Raw genomic sequence first — 14,563 nt, 5'->3', positions numbered from 1 at the left:
CAGTCTTGATTATAATATTGTCAATGATGGAGAATCCACCATGACCCTTGTTAGTTGGTCTAATGGTGAATTATTCTCGCTGTTAACCATTGGCACCTTATAGCCAGTCTGAATGTCTCTAGTTTCAGTTATCAGGTAGTGGATTGTGTTATCCCTCTCTCTGCTCAACTGACAAGCCCATTATAAAATATATCTTCCCTATGGAGATATTTGTAGACTGTAATCAAGTCACCCCTTAACCTTCTCTTTGTGTAGCTAAATTGATTCCGATCCTTGAGTTTATCGCTATGAAACAAGTGAGTCAGTCACTTCCAGGTGTCTGCAGTCATATTATTTAGAAAGGACGACATTGTGAATATCTTCCTCTGATGAGCACTGACTGATGCACGTGTCCTGTGCTTGTGAATAACACGAGGAAGCTTCCCGCTTGTGAAACTAAACTGGACTCTTAACTAAGAGAAAGTCTTGTAGAGCAGTCCCAGTTGCAGCCAGAACTACAGCCATGTACACACAGACTGACTCCCCAGTGTCTCCTCCTTCATTCCTGCAATCTGTGCTTCGCCTTCCACTTTCCAAACAGGTAGCAACAGCTGCTACAAAGTACAGTAAAACTGCAATAGTCCGGCATCCAATAGTCCGGCACTCCTGATAGTCCGGCATCCAAATGGCAAGAGCCTAGTGAGTGAGTTTCGGCAAAAAATGAGTCACAAGGTAACAGCGGCAGCAGCTGAACTGAGCAAAAAGGGTAAAAAAGGCTTAAAAAACCTAAAACATTACAGTATACTGTATACAGTATGTACAATAAAAAGGGTTCAGAACACTTTATATACAGTATATATATATATATATATATATATAAAACCAGTTTATAGTACCTCCTGATAGTCCAGTATATCTGATAATCCGGCACTACCTAGGTCCCATAGGTTCCGGATTATCGGAATTCTACTGTAAGTAGTTGAACCCCACATACGATGGGTTCACAATCAGATCCCTGACGACCTAGCCTGAATGTATATACTAAAGAGTAATAGGCCTGGACTGGTAGTGTAGCAAGGGGGGGGGCACAGGGGGGGCAGTTGCCCCATGTGCTATGCTAGGGGGGTACCAATGTAGTCCCCCTCCACTCCCCATGTCTTCCCTCCGCTCGCCTGCTCCTCCTCCACCTGCGGACACCGGCTGGAGCCTCCTCCCTGCCTCTTTCGTCCCCAGCCCCACTCTCCTCCATCTCTGCCAGTGTGTTAGTGTGTGCGGGGGCCCAACCCCAAACTGGAGGGGACGGGGGAAGACATGGTACAAGCTTCCCCCACAGGGTCACAAGATGGTCACAAAGCACAAATTTTGCCTTTGTCCTTGGGCACATAACACCCTTGCTATGCCTCTGGCCTGACCTGAAAGCGGAGATTCCAATAAATCTGAGGTGTGGCAGGCAGTAAGCGTGTTGATTCAGCAAGTGGCATTCTTCTCCATTCAGCCACCCATGTTCCAGTTGAGGATTCTGTATTTTGGATGAAACATACAGCTGAGGTTCCAGTCGTGATCCATGGTGCCTTTCATGAGAGTGGGAGTGCTAGCACTAGTGTCCTGGCACAATTTAGTTTGGATAATAACCATAGACTTGCTTCAATGCTCTTCACAACCACCACTATTCCTCTTTTGGGGAGAATCGTGCAAGAGAATTCCCCAATCCCCTGCAAGAAATGTGAACGGAATGAGAAAATGTGTATGACAATGTGTATCTGCACAAGAGCGGATATGAAAAAACAAATCAGCTAAAATGGTTTCCACTTTTTCTGTCAAAACTTCTCTTCCTGGCTCTATATATCAGACACATTTGTCGCTGAAATCCACCTCGTCCACACAAAGCCTGAGAAACTGGGCTCTGCAGAGATGTGAGGGCAGTTTCTCAGTAGCAGGGCAGTTTCTCAGTAGCCACCAACACCTTTACCGATGTGTTCATCACAGTGCTTAGATGGCCTGTTTACGCTAGTATCTGAGCTACTTACTAACAGTAAAGCATTTATCCTCTGAACACCCCTATAGGGAAATATGGGGAACTGAAGGATGAAAGTAACGTGCCTAAGGTCATGTAGCATGAGCCTGGCACAAACAGGAATTGACTCTGGCTTGTCAGAGCCAGAATCCACCCCCTGCACCACAGTATCACCTTCCCTGGTATCAGTTGCCACAGCAACACTCCCATTCCCAGACACTTCTTACCTAGGGTTGAAGTGATGCAGGGAGGACTTCCAGTGGGCCCCAGCCAGCGTGAGGAGAGGAAACCAAGCCCCACAGTTTGGGCATCGTCTTCTGACTTGGAGCTCTTTGACCTCCCACAGATTTCATGAGTGATGATGGGCAATCTACTCTGCGCCTCAGTTTCCCTTATTTAAAATGGGGATCCCAGCCCTGCCTTTCAGAAGTGTTGAGAATGCATTAAAGATGAGGAGATCAGCTCTGAATGACTCGTCTTCATGTTCATGGTCCATCCTCCCTCGCGGACTTGTGAGATGTTGGTCCCAGCCTTAACGGCGCACTCGCTACATTTACAAACAAGCACGATGTGCTTTCTCCCACCCTGCCCCTCACACAGGTGCCTTCCTCTGTAGCATGGGGCACGGGTCACTAGCGGGAGGATTCTCTGAATCTTGGTGGTTTTAACCATCGTTTCAAGGACTTCAATATCTGAGATATAGGGGAGGGGATTATTCTAGCAGTGGGTGGGTGAGATTCTGTGGCCTGCATCATGCAAGGGGTCAGACTAGATGATCAAAATGGTCCCTTCTGACCTTAAAGTCTATGAGTCTCTGAGTTCCATGTAAACCTTTGCAAAGCCACCTCAGGGTCCTCCTTAAAACTCTCTTTTGTCAGGAGGCATGCCAAAAACTTAACAACAATGAGGCTGCTGGTGTTCCAAGAGCAGTGCCTATCATGCTTGCCTATACTGTCTTACAGGTTCTGTGTACTCCTCCATTTGTTTATATCCATCTGTTGTCTCTTGTCTGTTGCTTAGATTGTGAGATTTTTGGGGCACAGGCTGATGTTTTTGTTTTGTGTTCTTCTGTACCTAGCACAGTGAGTTTCTAGTCCATGAGCTACTGCACTACCGCAAAAATTAATAATAATTAATAGTTAATTAATACTATGGTAAAGGGGTCATATAAGGGTCAAAGATTGGGCGAACCTACATGAATCTTACACTTCGTACACTTGAAAGTTGTTGTGTGGCATAAACAGTATCGTGTAACTTACGCTGAGCAATTTCACTGCAGGCATTGCAATGTTGAGCTGCAAATATTCTCAACACTGGCAGCACAAGTCTTGGCGCAATACATTGCCTGGCACATGTTTGCATCAAATAAGTTAAAGTCATGAACAATTATGTAAAAATCCAATGCTGTTAAGTGGATAATTTGCAAAATGGAAAAAGGAGGATAAATCCTTTTAATCAATTGCTCCTTGCAAATAATTCACCCAGCTCTAATCTACAGGCATAACAATGGGAACAGAAAAATCTGCAGACAAATTAAATGGCTTCCTCTAAGCGATGTTGCCATTTTTTCAAGTTCCTGAGTGCAAAAGTCCCTTTTAAAATGATTTCTGGCTTGGATTTTGACAGCTTCTATTGTCTTTATTTCCTGATATGTTATTGATGTCATCTGGTCTCAGTTATTTGAATGTTTTCTGCTCATTAGAGCCCCTCAATCAAAAGTCAAATTTCGATCGCATCATTTCTCTGAGCCTGACAACAACAGCAAGTCAGGGCACTGGGGCCAAAGTGATGAGCCATAATTATTGTCAGTGACACAAAGAGTTCATTGTACTCGAGGACTGTTTTCACACAGCTTAATGATCTTTCTGTTCTATTACCTAGTCTATCAAGCTTGTGTTTTTGCAGTAGCTATTATTGCTGCTGGCTGATTGCACTTTGGTATGATGCTTTTTCAACATGTCTCCAACGTTTAGACTTACATGTGTGTCTTGTCCTGATCAGAACAAGCTGAGCTGATTTACATCTGTCTGAATGTGAATCTTCCCTACTTTGCTTTGCTTTGGAGAGCTGGGATTGACACGAAATAGTTTCTGAGGCTATGGCTATTCACTGGTCAAGGAGGCTAGATCAGTTATTCCGACACTAAAGACATCTATACTGCAGCCTTCTTGCAGAAAAGCATATGCAAATGAAGGGTGGCATGGAATATTGCCGTGCTTCATTTGCATAAGTAACAAGCAGCCACATTTGCGCAAGAGGCTTTTGCGCAAAAACGAGCCGTGTAGATGGCTCCTTTTTGCGCAAAACCCCCCTCTTGCACAAGAGCCGTTCTTCCTCATTTTGCGTACAAACAGCTGCTCATTACTTATGCAAATGAAGCGCAGCGATATTCCACACCGTGCTTCATTTGCATATGCTTTTCCACAAGAAGGCTACAGCATAGACGTAGCCATGCTGTCCTTGTTGTAGCACAGACATACCTTGAGGCACAGGAACAAAATCACTTTCTCTTGGACTCATGTCCCATAAGCCTTTACCTTAAGAGGGAAAGCTTTTCCCCTCTGATCACCACAGTGACATCTGTTTCCGTGTGAATCTCTAATGCATATTGTACCATACACCCACCCACACACAGAACGCTGGCTATTATCACCTGGGAAACCATCTTCTGACAATTCATTTTTGTGGCGCTGTTGTTCGCCACCTCAAAGGTAACAATGAGGAGGTATGGACACCTGTTACCCAATCAGATTGCATTTGCATATGAGTGCATCTGATTGATTCCTCCACACAAACTGGAAGAATAACTCTGTGTGCACACAGAGGGCAGAATTTGCAGTGAGCATTGCGGAGGATTTTAATGAAGAGGAACGCTGCCATATGGTTAACGTACTGATTGGACATTGGCCAGGTCTACACTAGACACTTTTGCCAATAAAGCAATGTTGGTTGGAGAGGGATTTTTGCGTGTGATATTTCTATACTAGCAGAAGACCTAATGCAGATATAGTTATACTGGCATACAAGTGATTTTGCATGTATAGTTTATTTCCCTCACTGAACCACTGTAACATCTTCTAGCAAAAACACTTATTTTGCTGGTACAGGTTATGTCTAAACTTAGGAGGTTTTGCCGATACAGCCATAACAGCAAACCTTTCTTGTATATACCTATAAAATGGTCTATAAAATCATGAGTGGTATGGAAAAAATGAATAAAGAAAAGTTATTTACTTATTCCCAGAATATAAGAACTAGGGGCCATCAAATGAAATGAATAGGCAGCAGGTTTAACACAAACAAAAGGAAGGTTTTCTTCACTCAGAGCACAGTCAGCTTGTGGAACTCCTTGCTGGAGGATGTGGTGAAGGCTAGGACTTTAACAGGGTTCAAAAAAGAGCTAGATAGATTCATGGAAGTTAGGTCCATCAATGGCTGTTAGCCAGGATGGGTAGGAATGGTGTCCCCAGCCTCTGTTTCTCTGGAAGTGGGTGACAGGGAAGGGATCACATGAGAATTACCTGCTGTGTTCACTCCCTCTGGGGCATCTGGTATTGGCCACTTTCAGCAGACAGGCTGCTGTGCTGGATGGACCATTGGTCTGACCCAGTACTGTTGTTCTTATGTACCTGGTTTAAGTCTCAGGAGATTTATTTCAGTTCTCATCTCTGCCACAGGTTCCCCCTGTGACCTAAGGCAAGATACTTAATCTCCCTGTGCCTCAGTTCCCCATCTCTAAAATACAGATGATATTTCTGTTCTCCATGTGCAAGGTGTTCACAGCACATAACAAATGGGAACAACTTGGTTGTGGCCGATAGACAACATTTAAATGTGAGCAATAACAAAGCACAGATTGCAGAGGAAAACAGTATATATCTTGGCCCTGTTGGGAGCCTAGGGAATCTCTTTTCTATAGGAGGAGACTTTTGGAATCTATTCTTTATGCTGAAAGGAGCCATTTCACTGTCAGGTGTTAATGATATTTTAACAATCACTTTATAAAAAAGTTAATATTTTTGGGTCTCTACGGAAAAATAAATTATTTTATGCTCTGTCATCACAGGTAGAATTTCAGCCTAGAGAACTCACTAACAACCTAACTAGAAATAAGATGGCCAGATCCACAAAAATCAGACCTAAGACTGAAACCCTGGTCCCAGGGAAGTGGTGCCTGGATTTCACCCAGAGATCTGAGTCTTCCCAGAGTTCAGAGATGGTTAGATCTGGAGAGCATCTCTGATTCCAGCCTTAGTTTTTGTACCATAGCTGAGAAGTAGGAGCTGGATTACCCATGGGCTGGTTCTGTTAGTTCATTTGGTAGAAAGAAAGTAGCCAAATGGGTTTCCTCATTGAAAATATAGGACCAGATTTATTTTTTTCCATCTGTTATTTCGATTTTGATTCATTCTTTCTAGGGTCACTCAGTCAGCTGGTCTGCAGCTTGGATGGCTACCTGACACACATGCATATCTTGGAAGCGATCTGGTGACAACCGTTCCTTTCCTAGTTCCCTCTCTCCTCCACAATAATTACAACAGTAAGTGGGAGACTCATTGTCCCGCAGTCTATTTTCAGCCACGGGAGAGCTATGTAACACTTGACTGATGTTTTATTTTTAGAAACATCTTTGATCTCACAGGAGCATCACTAGGAAACGATTTCAGAACAAATACCGCCTATTCATATCCGTGAGCCCCAATGTTGAGCACGCCCCACCCCCGTTTCCCTTTTTAATGTGTTCTCCCATGTATTATAGATTGCATTTTTGTAACATTATTATTACATTTGACAAGGTGTTAATGCTGGTGACATGCATTTAACTGTGTAGCTTTGATTTAGATACAGCCCAGGAATTGCATTGGGAATACTGTGTAGGATTATTTGTGAATGTTTTTTTCTTTCTACCTGCATTTAGCTGGTGCTAGCTAAGAGTAGCATCTGAAATTTGGAGTGTTTGACTTTCTTGAGCTGAACTCTGAATTGGTTTAGGTTCTCCTGTCACTAGTAGATACTAGTATACTTAGCCTCCAATGGTTTTCTTAAAGCCCGTGTATATAAGACCTCCTCCTCCCTATATACACCATAATATAAATGGGTCCCTCTATGTAACCATTACCAAGTGGCTTTATTCCTTTCTACTTATTCTATGTGCCCATACACACCCTCTTGTGGGTTTCTTGCACACACACTTTTGCAAGCACTTGTCTATAGCCACTGTGCACAACTGACTGCATTTATGAATGTAAATCTCAGGCGTACAGGTGAAGCTAGTGAAAAATGGCTGTGTGCCACATTGAAAAGGTGCAAAAGCGACGAGGAGTCCTGTGGCACCTTATAGACTAACTGAAGTGTAGGAGCATAAGCTTTCATGGGCAAAGACCCACTTCGTCAGATGCATGTGACGAAGTGGGTCTTTGCCCACGAAAGCTTATGCTCCTACACTTCAGTTAGTCTATAAGGTGCCACAGGACTCCTCGTCGCTTTTGCAGATTCAGACTAACACGGCTACCCCTCTGATAATTGAAAAGGTGGTGGCACACAAAAACTGCATGTGCGAATGTGCACAGGAAAAGCAATGCACAACGAAACACAGGCCTGTTTATGTATCATTACTGTCTATGACTTCTATTGCAGTCGTTCCCGTAAGCCTCAGCTGGTGTCATCCCCACTGTGTTAGGGGCTTTACAACAGTGTTTCTCAACCAGGGGTATGAGTCCCCTTAGGGTTACTAGAGAGAAGTCGGGGGGCACACTAACACAACTGACATTTGGAGAAAACTGAATTTTTGTTTTAAGTTTTACAGCACTTTATTCTTTTTGTACTTTTTACTCCCAAAAATGTCATTGCCCACCCGGCTACGATTAAGTTGTTTAAACAAATGTGTTGCAATGGTAGAAAAAAATGTGTGCGTCCGAAAACTGTAGGTACCGGGGGTACTTATAATTTTTTAAAATGGGGGTACTTTATAAAAAAAGGTTGAGAAACACTGCTTTACAGCACATAGGAAGACACGGTGCCAATGCCTAAGAGCTGTCAATTTAGAAAGACAAAAGGTAGGAGAAAGTGGTGCACCACCTAGCAGAGTGATGGGAGTGGTTATGCGTATGCATCCGATAGCCAATAGGATGAACTGTTTTTGGGGGTTAGCACTGGTCCGAGAGGAAGGACCGCGGTGAAAGTCTGGAGCAAGACACAGGAGAAGTAAGCCCAGTTCCTGACTCTATGACAGGCTTAGAACACACCATAAAACTTTTGTGTGCTCCAGTTCTCCCTCTGTAAAATGGGGACAATAGTGCTTTCTTGACTCGTCTATTTAGAGCGAAACCTTTGTCAGTAGCTTCTCTGGGACTTTAATTCTCACATAAGGAATCACATAACTGCCACTAGGTGCCCCCACTTGACACCCGTGCAAGCCTTTACCCTAAAAAGGCGTGTCATGTGTTGAATGCACCAGCTGAAACGTGCCACAGTGTGGCTTCTTGTTAATCTACCCTAGATTAAGTCTGTGTCACCCACTCTAGGGTTAAGTACCATGGTGTCCAACCAGTTCTGAAGCGAGCTAACCACAATATTCTGAAAATGTAAATCATTTTGTGAGCTAACTAACCACACACAACCAGCCAAATAGCCACAGGTGGCTAGTGTATAGGATACCACAGATCTAGTAGCTCTTGCCTCGTCAGGTTGCTAGCCACAACAGGTTAATACATCAACCAGAGGACTTAAGCCTGTCGCTCAAGCAATAGTGACTTTATGCCCTCAGACTGGCAGGTTCCCCCATCCAAACACCTGCTGATGGCCCAAGAGGAGCTGGTTACACCCACACACTTTAAATCTCTGTTAAATATCCACGATGAGGCTGTTTGCAGGGTTGTATTGGCATCCTGCATAGCACCGACAAAAATTCTGCAATGCAGTAGGACAGAGAAGAGCAAAACACGGAGAATCACTAGGGCATTAACATGCCTGAATATCACGGCTTAGAACGTTCTTCTGGCCTCTCTATTGGCAAGGGCTATGTTCAGCAAACTGGAAAACAATACGATTTTGAGACAGGAATAGAATTCAGTGGGTGCTACCTCCTGCCAAAGAAAATAATGCAGCTCAGAGAGCAGTTATACCCATTCAAGTGACAGTTCAATAAAAATAGCAAATCTATTGAAATTAAAACTACACGGAGTCTTTCTGCGCTACAGTGACAGCTCAGTGCAGTCGGCGAATTGTGGGGGATCACTAAAAAAAAGAGCTGTGGGTATTTGGTTTAACCGGGTGAAACTTTTCACCATTCTCATTGGGGAAACACAAGTTCTTGTTATTGCCCCATAGATGGTTATGGGGTGTGTATCCGATGAAGGTTAAACTATAACTCCTTGGAATTACAGAATCATAGAGCTGGAAGAGACCTCAGAAGGTCATCAAGTCCAGCCCCCTGCTCTAGGCAGGACCAACCCCAACTGAATCATCCCAGCCAGGGCTTTGTCAAGCTGAGACTTAAAAACCTCTAGGGATGGAGATTCCACCACCTCCCTAGGGAACCCATCCCAGTGCTTCCCCACCCTCCTAGTGAAATAGTTTTTCCTAATATGCAATCTAGACCTCTCCCACTGTAACTTGAGACGATTGCTCCTTGTTCTGCCATCTATCACCACTGAGAACAGCCTCTCTCCATCCTCTTTGGAACCTCTCTTCAGGAAGTTGAAGGCTGCTATCAAATCCTCGCCCCTCTCTTCTCTTCTGCAGACTAAACAAACCCAAATCCCTCAGTCTCTCCTCATAGGTCATGTGCTCCAGCCCCCTAATCATTTTTGTTGTCCTCTTCTGGACCCTCTCCAATGCGTCCACATCCTTTCTGTAGTGGGGGGCCCAGAACTGGACACAATAAAGGAGAATAATCACTTCTCTAGACCTGCTGGCAATACTCCTCCTAATGCACCCTAATATACCATTCGCCTTTTTGGCTACAAGGGCACACTGTTGACGTATATCTAGCTTTTCATCCACTGTAATCCCCAGGTCCTTTTCTGCCGAACTGCTACTTAGCCAGTTGGTCCCCTGCCTGTAACAATGCTTGGGATTCTTCCGTCCCAAGTGCAGAGTCCTGCTCTTGTCCTTGTTGAACCTCATCAGATTTCTTTTGGCTCAATCCTCTAATCTGTCCATGTCACTCTGGACCCTATCCCTGCCCTCTAGCATATCTACCTCTCCTCCTTGCTTAGTGTTATCTGCAAACTTGCTGAGGATGCAATCCATCCCCTTATCCAAGTCATTAATAAAAATGTTGAACAAAACCGGTCCTAGAACCGATCCTTGGGGCAGTCCACTAGAAACCGACCACCAACCTGACAGTCTAGCCAGCTTTCTATCCATCTTACAGTCCATTTATCCAATCCATACTCCCTTAACTTGCTGGCAAGAATATTATGGGAGACCGTATCAAAAGCTTTGCTAAAATCAAGGTACTGTAAAACTCAGATAGTCTGGCATCCAATTGTTCGGCACTCCCGTTACTCCGGCATCGAAATGTCAAGCGCTCCTGTCCAGCCGATTAAAAAGCCTGCCGCTCAGCACACATGCTGGCTGTACCCAGATCATGCATAAGGTTGGGGGAGAGTGGGATCGTGTTACAGTATGGAGAAGAGCGATTTGCTTCAGCAAAGGAGAAAGGAGAGGGGAGGAGATCAGGTTACAGCATGGAGAAGGAGAAGCGAAGAGGAAGGAGAGGGGATGGGGAGGAGAATCAGGTTACAGCATGGAGGAGAAGCGAAGATGAAAGGGGAAGGGAGAGGGATGGAGATTGTCTCCCGGCCAGCTGTTAAACCGTGCAGCTATACCAAGACCTCCCGATACACCGGCATATCTGATAATCCGGCACCAAATAGGTCCCAAAGGTGCCCGATTATCAGAAGTCTACTGTATATCACTCCTTCTAGGGATTCACTTCCAGGGGGATCAATGTGCTAGCTATTCATATTGTGATACAGAGACTGGATGTGTATAGGATGCTTTTTACTTCCACCACAAATTCTGCGGAGCTGCCATATTCACCTGTTTAACAAAGAAGAAGAATTCTCTGCACAGCTAGAACGGCTGAGTGAATTGTTTGGCTTGTCTCATGTTGCATGTCAGAATAGATGATCCTTTTCAGCCTCAAATTCCGCGAGTTTTTTGTTCAAATAAAAGCCCAAGTGAAAACTCATTTGGTGCTCGTATTCTTGGCCCCTAGTGGGTGCTGGCTACACCACCCACAAGACACCACTTGCACATTTAGCACCAATTACAAGCTTTCGAAGCTCAGAAGAGATCCAGACTCCAGCTGGTGAATAGCATGGGATGCTCCAGGTGAGAAGGGGCATATATAAAACAGGAGTGGATGGCCACCTATGTGGAACAGCAGGGGCTATTTTGCAGAGCAAGACTTAGGGCGATTCTGAAATAACAATGCGAGCATCTACACAGCCATTCCGTTACTTTGAAATAAATTCAAAGTAACAGACGGCTTATTCCGACATTCCACGAGGAATAGCTGTAGTGTGGACACTCCACTGCTGCTATTTCGAAATAGCTCCTCCCCAGGACACCCTGGAGCTCTAAATCGAGATAGCGCATCCACATTAGGGAAGCCTGCCTCAGACTAATTGTGAGGCTTCTCTGTAGTGTAGACGCACTATTTCGAAATAAGCTATTTCAGAGTATTTCTTCTGGAGTAGCCTATTTTGAAATAATCATGCAGTGTAGACATACCCTTAAGGATGTATAAGGTGTTAGGACGTGGTAGATTATGCTCAGGACATATTAAGAAAGCTGTGGGGGATCCCAGGACTGAAATAGCCCCTGATGTAGGAATGGTTCACGGCCCTATGAGAAATAGGAGAATGAATCACCAAACATATTTTAACAGGTGAAATTGGCCTCTTTGCCTGTCTGGGAATTACCTGTGGTAATACTGTGGGAGCAGGAAACAGGGATAAGGGGATTTGTGTGCAGCCATCGTAGTCTTGTTAGCAAGAGAGCAAGAGTCAGGCTAAGTCTGTGGCCCGACAACGCGAGAGCTGTAATTAGATGCTGCTTTCTCCTCTCACCATAGGCGTGCGCAGCACATTTCATTAGGGTGTGCACCCAAAGAATTTTTTAAAAATGTACTTTGACCCCCATTAGCCACACCCCTGACCCCTGTTAACCATGCCCCTGACCCCCATTGGCCACACCCCCTGACTCCCATTGGCCACACCTCTGGAGGTAATATTCTGGGGGCAAGATGGGCACATAACCAGAAGTAAAAAGTGGACTCTTCCCACCATCCTCCTACCAAAAGGGATTAATTTGGCCCCCACCACACCCCCCTCATGCAACTATCCTGCAATTGCATTAACCCAATGTGTGTGACATTAACTTGGGGGCGGAGAGGCTGGGGGAAGTGTTCCCTCAGTTTCCTCCCAAGAGCAGAATGAATTTTGTGTTGTGCACCAGTACTGAGGTCATGCTTGTTTGGATGTGCCACTGTGGCACGCAAGTTATTAATAAATATCTCATAAACCTCTAACTTTTCCCTCTGCTGCCATGTCTCCTCCCCTTGTTCCATCAGCTCCCCTGGTGCCTGCTGTCCCCCAACCCCTCATTCTCCCCTGGTGTCCTGACTCCTGCCCTTCTCACTGCCCTCAGCCTTCCTGAGACCTGCCCCCCTCCGCCAGCCCTTCTCTCCCCCCTGTGTCCACTCCTCCAGTAGCCCCACTCTGATCATGTGAGCTACCCCTCCTCATCCCCTCTCCTAACACCTCCCTCTACACACCTGCCCTGCCTCTCTCCTCTGGTGCTGGTCCCTCCCCTGCGGGTGTCTGCCCTTCTGCTTCACCCTCAGAATCCCCTGGCACCTGCACCTTCCCTTAACCCTGCACCCTCCTGGTGCTTCCCCCTTCCTTCACTGCCCCTGCCCCCCTTTTCCCTGGTGCCCACCCCCTCACCACGCTCTGCCCCCATTCCCCTCATGCCCGTGCCCTTACACATGACTTGCTCCATCCCTGCCTTCCTCATGCCCACCCCTTCTTTCAAGCCTTCTCCCAGCACCTCTCCCTTCCCCCTCTAGCCCCCAATGCCTTTACCCTCTCCTCTCCCAGCATCACCCTGTCCCCCCTCCCACTGACACCTCCCCTCCTGCCCTTTTCCTCTTTGACTGCACTTGGCCCCCCTGGCATTTGTCTCTCCTGCACCCTGCCCCTTGGTGTCTTCCCCTTTCTTCTCCTGACCTGCCCCCTCCCCTCAGCACAAGCCCCTTCCTCTCCCACCCCTTCCTCTGTTTTCCCCCCTTCCCCTCCCATTCCTTCCCTTACCTTACCTTAGGCTTCTGCCTTCCTATTTGCGGGGCTGGAGTCAGAGGTGGCCCAAGCTACAGGCCGGCTGGGACCTAGCCCAGGGCGCCTCAGGGGCACTGCGCCATGCTGCCGGACTGGGGCGCTCCCGGGCACCTCAGGGGTGTCACGCCGTGCTGCCGTGCTGGGCAGGGGTCCCCGCAGATGCCTCATGGGGTGCTGCGTGGTCCTGCCATGCTGGGCAGGGGCATTCCCAGGAGCCTTAGGGCCGCCTCAGGGGTGCCATGCCGTGCTGCTGGGCTGCGCAGTGCTGCCAGGCTGGGTGGGGCCCAGGGTGCAAAAATGGCTCGGGAGAGCCTCATTGGGCCTGAGGCCAAGATGAGAGGTCCTGACTCCATGTTCCTGGAAGGGGTGAGGGGGATCAGCCTGCCCTCAGTGACTCTCAGACTGCAGTGTGCCCCTCCGCTCTTAGCGCAGCCCAGGGCGCACCTCGTGGTATTCCGACAGTAATTTAAAGTGCTGTGATTCCCCAGGGCTCTCTTGATGTCCCAGGCCCCAGGGCAGTTGCCCCCTTTGCTTCTCCTGTAGGCAGGCCAGCTAGCGCAGGTGACAAAATGGGGGGACACAAACAGACAAAATTTTCTTCTCTTCTCATTCTCATACTGCAGTCATCACTGTACAGGTTAAACTTCTCTTAACTGGGACTCTCTGGGCTAGCAAGCACAGGGAGGGATAGCTCAGTGGTTTGAGCATTGGCCTGCTAAACCCAGGGCTGTGAGTTCAATCCTTGCGGAGGCTATTTAAGAATTTGGGGCAAAAATTTGTCCGGGATGGTACTTGGTCCTGCTGTGAAGGCAGGGAACTGCAGTTATTAATTTATTTAAAACATCCCTGGTCCAATAGGACTATGGATGTCCCAGAACCAGAGGCCTGGTGGAGGGCTGGGAGCCCTGCAGTGGGACTAGAGCCCAGTAGTAGGGGGCTACCTGGCAGCACAACTAGGAGCCTGGCAGCACTGCAACCACCAGCGTGGCTGCTGCCTGGAGCCTGACCATGAGACTGCCTGGCAGCAGGGCCAGGAATGCAGGAGTGGAGCTGCCCAGTGGTGCAGCAAAGCACCCAGCAGAGCTGCCTGGTGTGGCTGGGAGACAGCAGCAAGGTTGAAGCCCCAAGTGGGGCTCTTGCCCAGCAGAGCAGCTGGACCCCTGCAGGGGGGCTGCCCTGTGGTGCCAGGCAGTGGAGTTGGGCCTGCTGGTGGCCAGGC

This window comes from Pelodiscus sinensis, chromosome 2, assembly GCF_049634645.1.
Source record: "Pelodiscus sinensis isolate JC-2024 chromosome 2, ASM4963464v1, whole genome shotgun sequence".
Classification (NCBI taxonomy): domain Eukaryota; kingdom Metazoa; phylum Chordata; order Testudines; family Trionychidae; genus Pelodiscus; species Pelodiscus sinensis.
Note: the sequence above shows the minus strand (reverse complement) of the source record.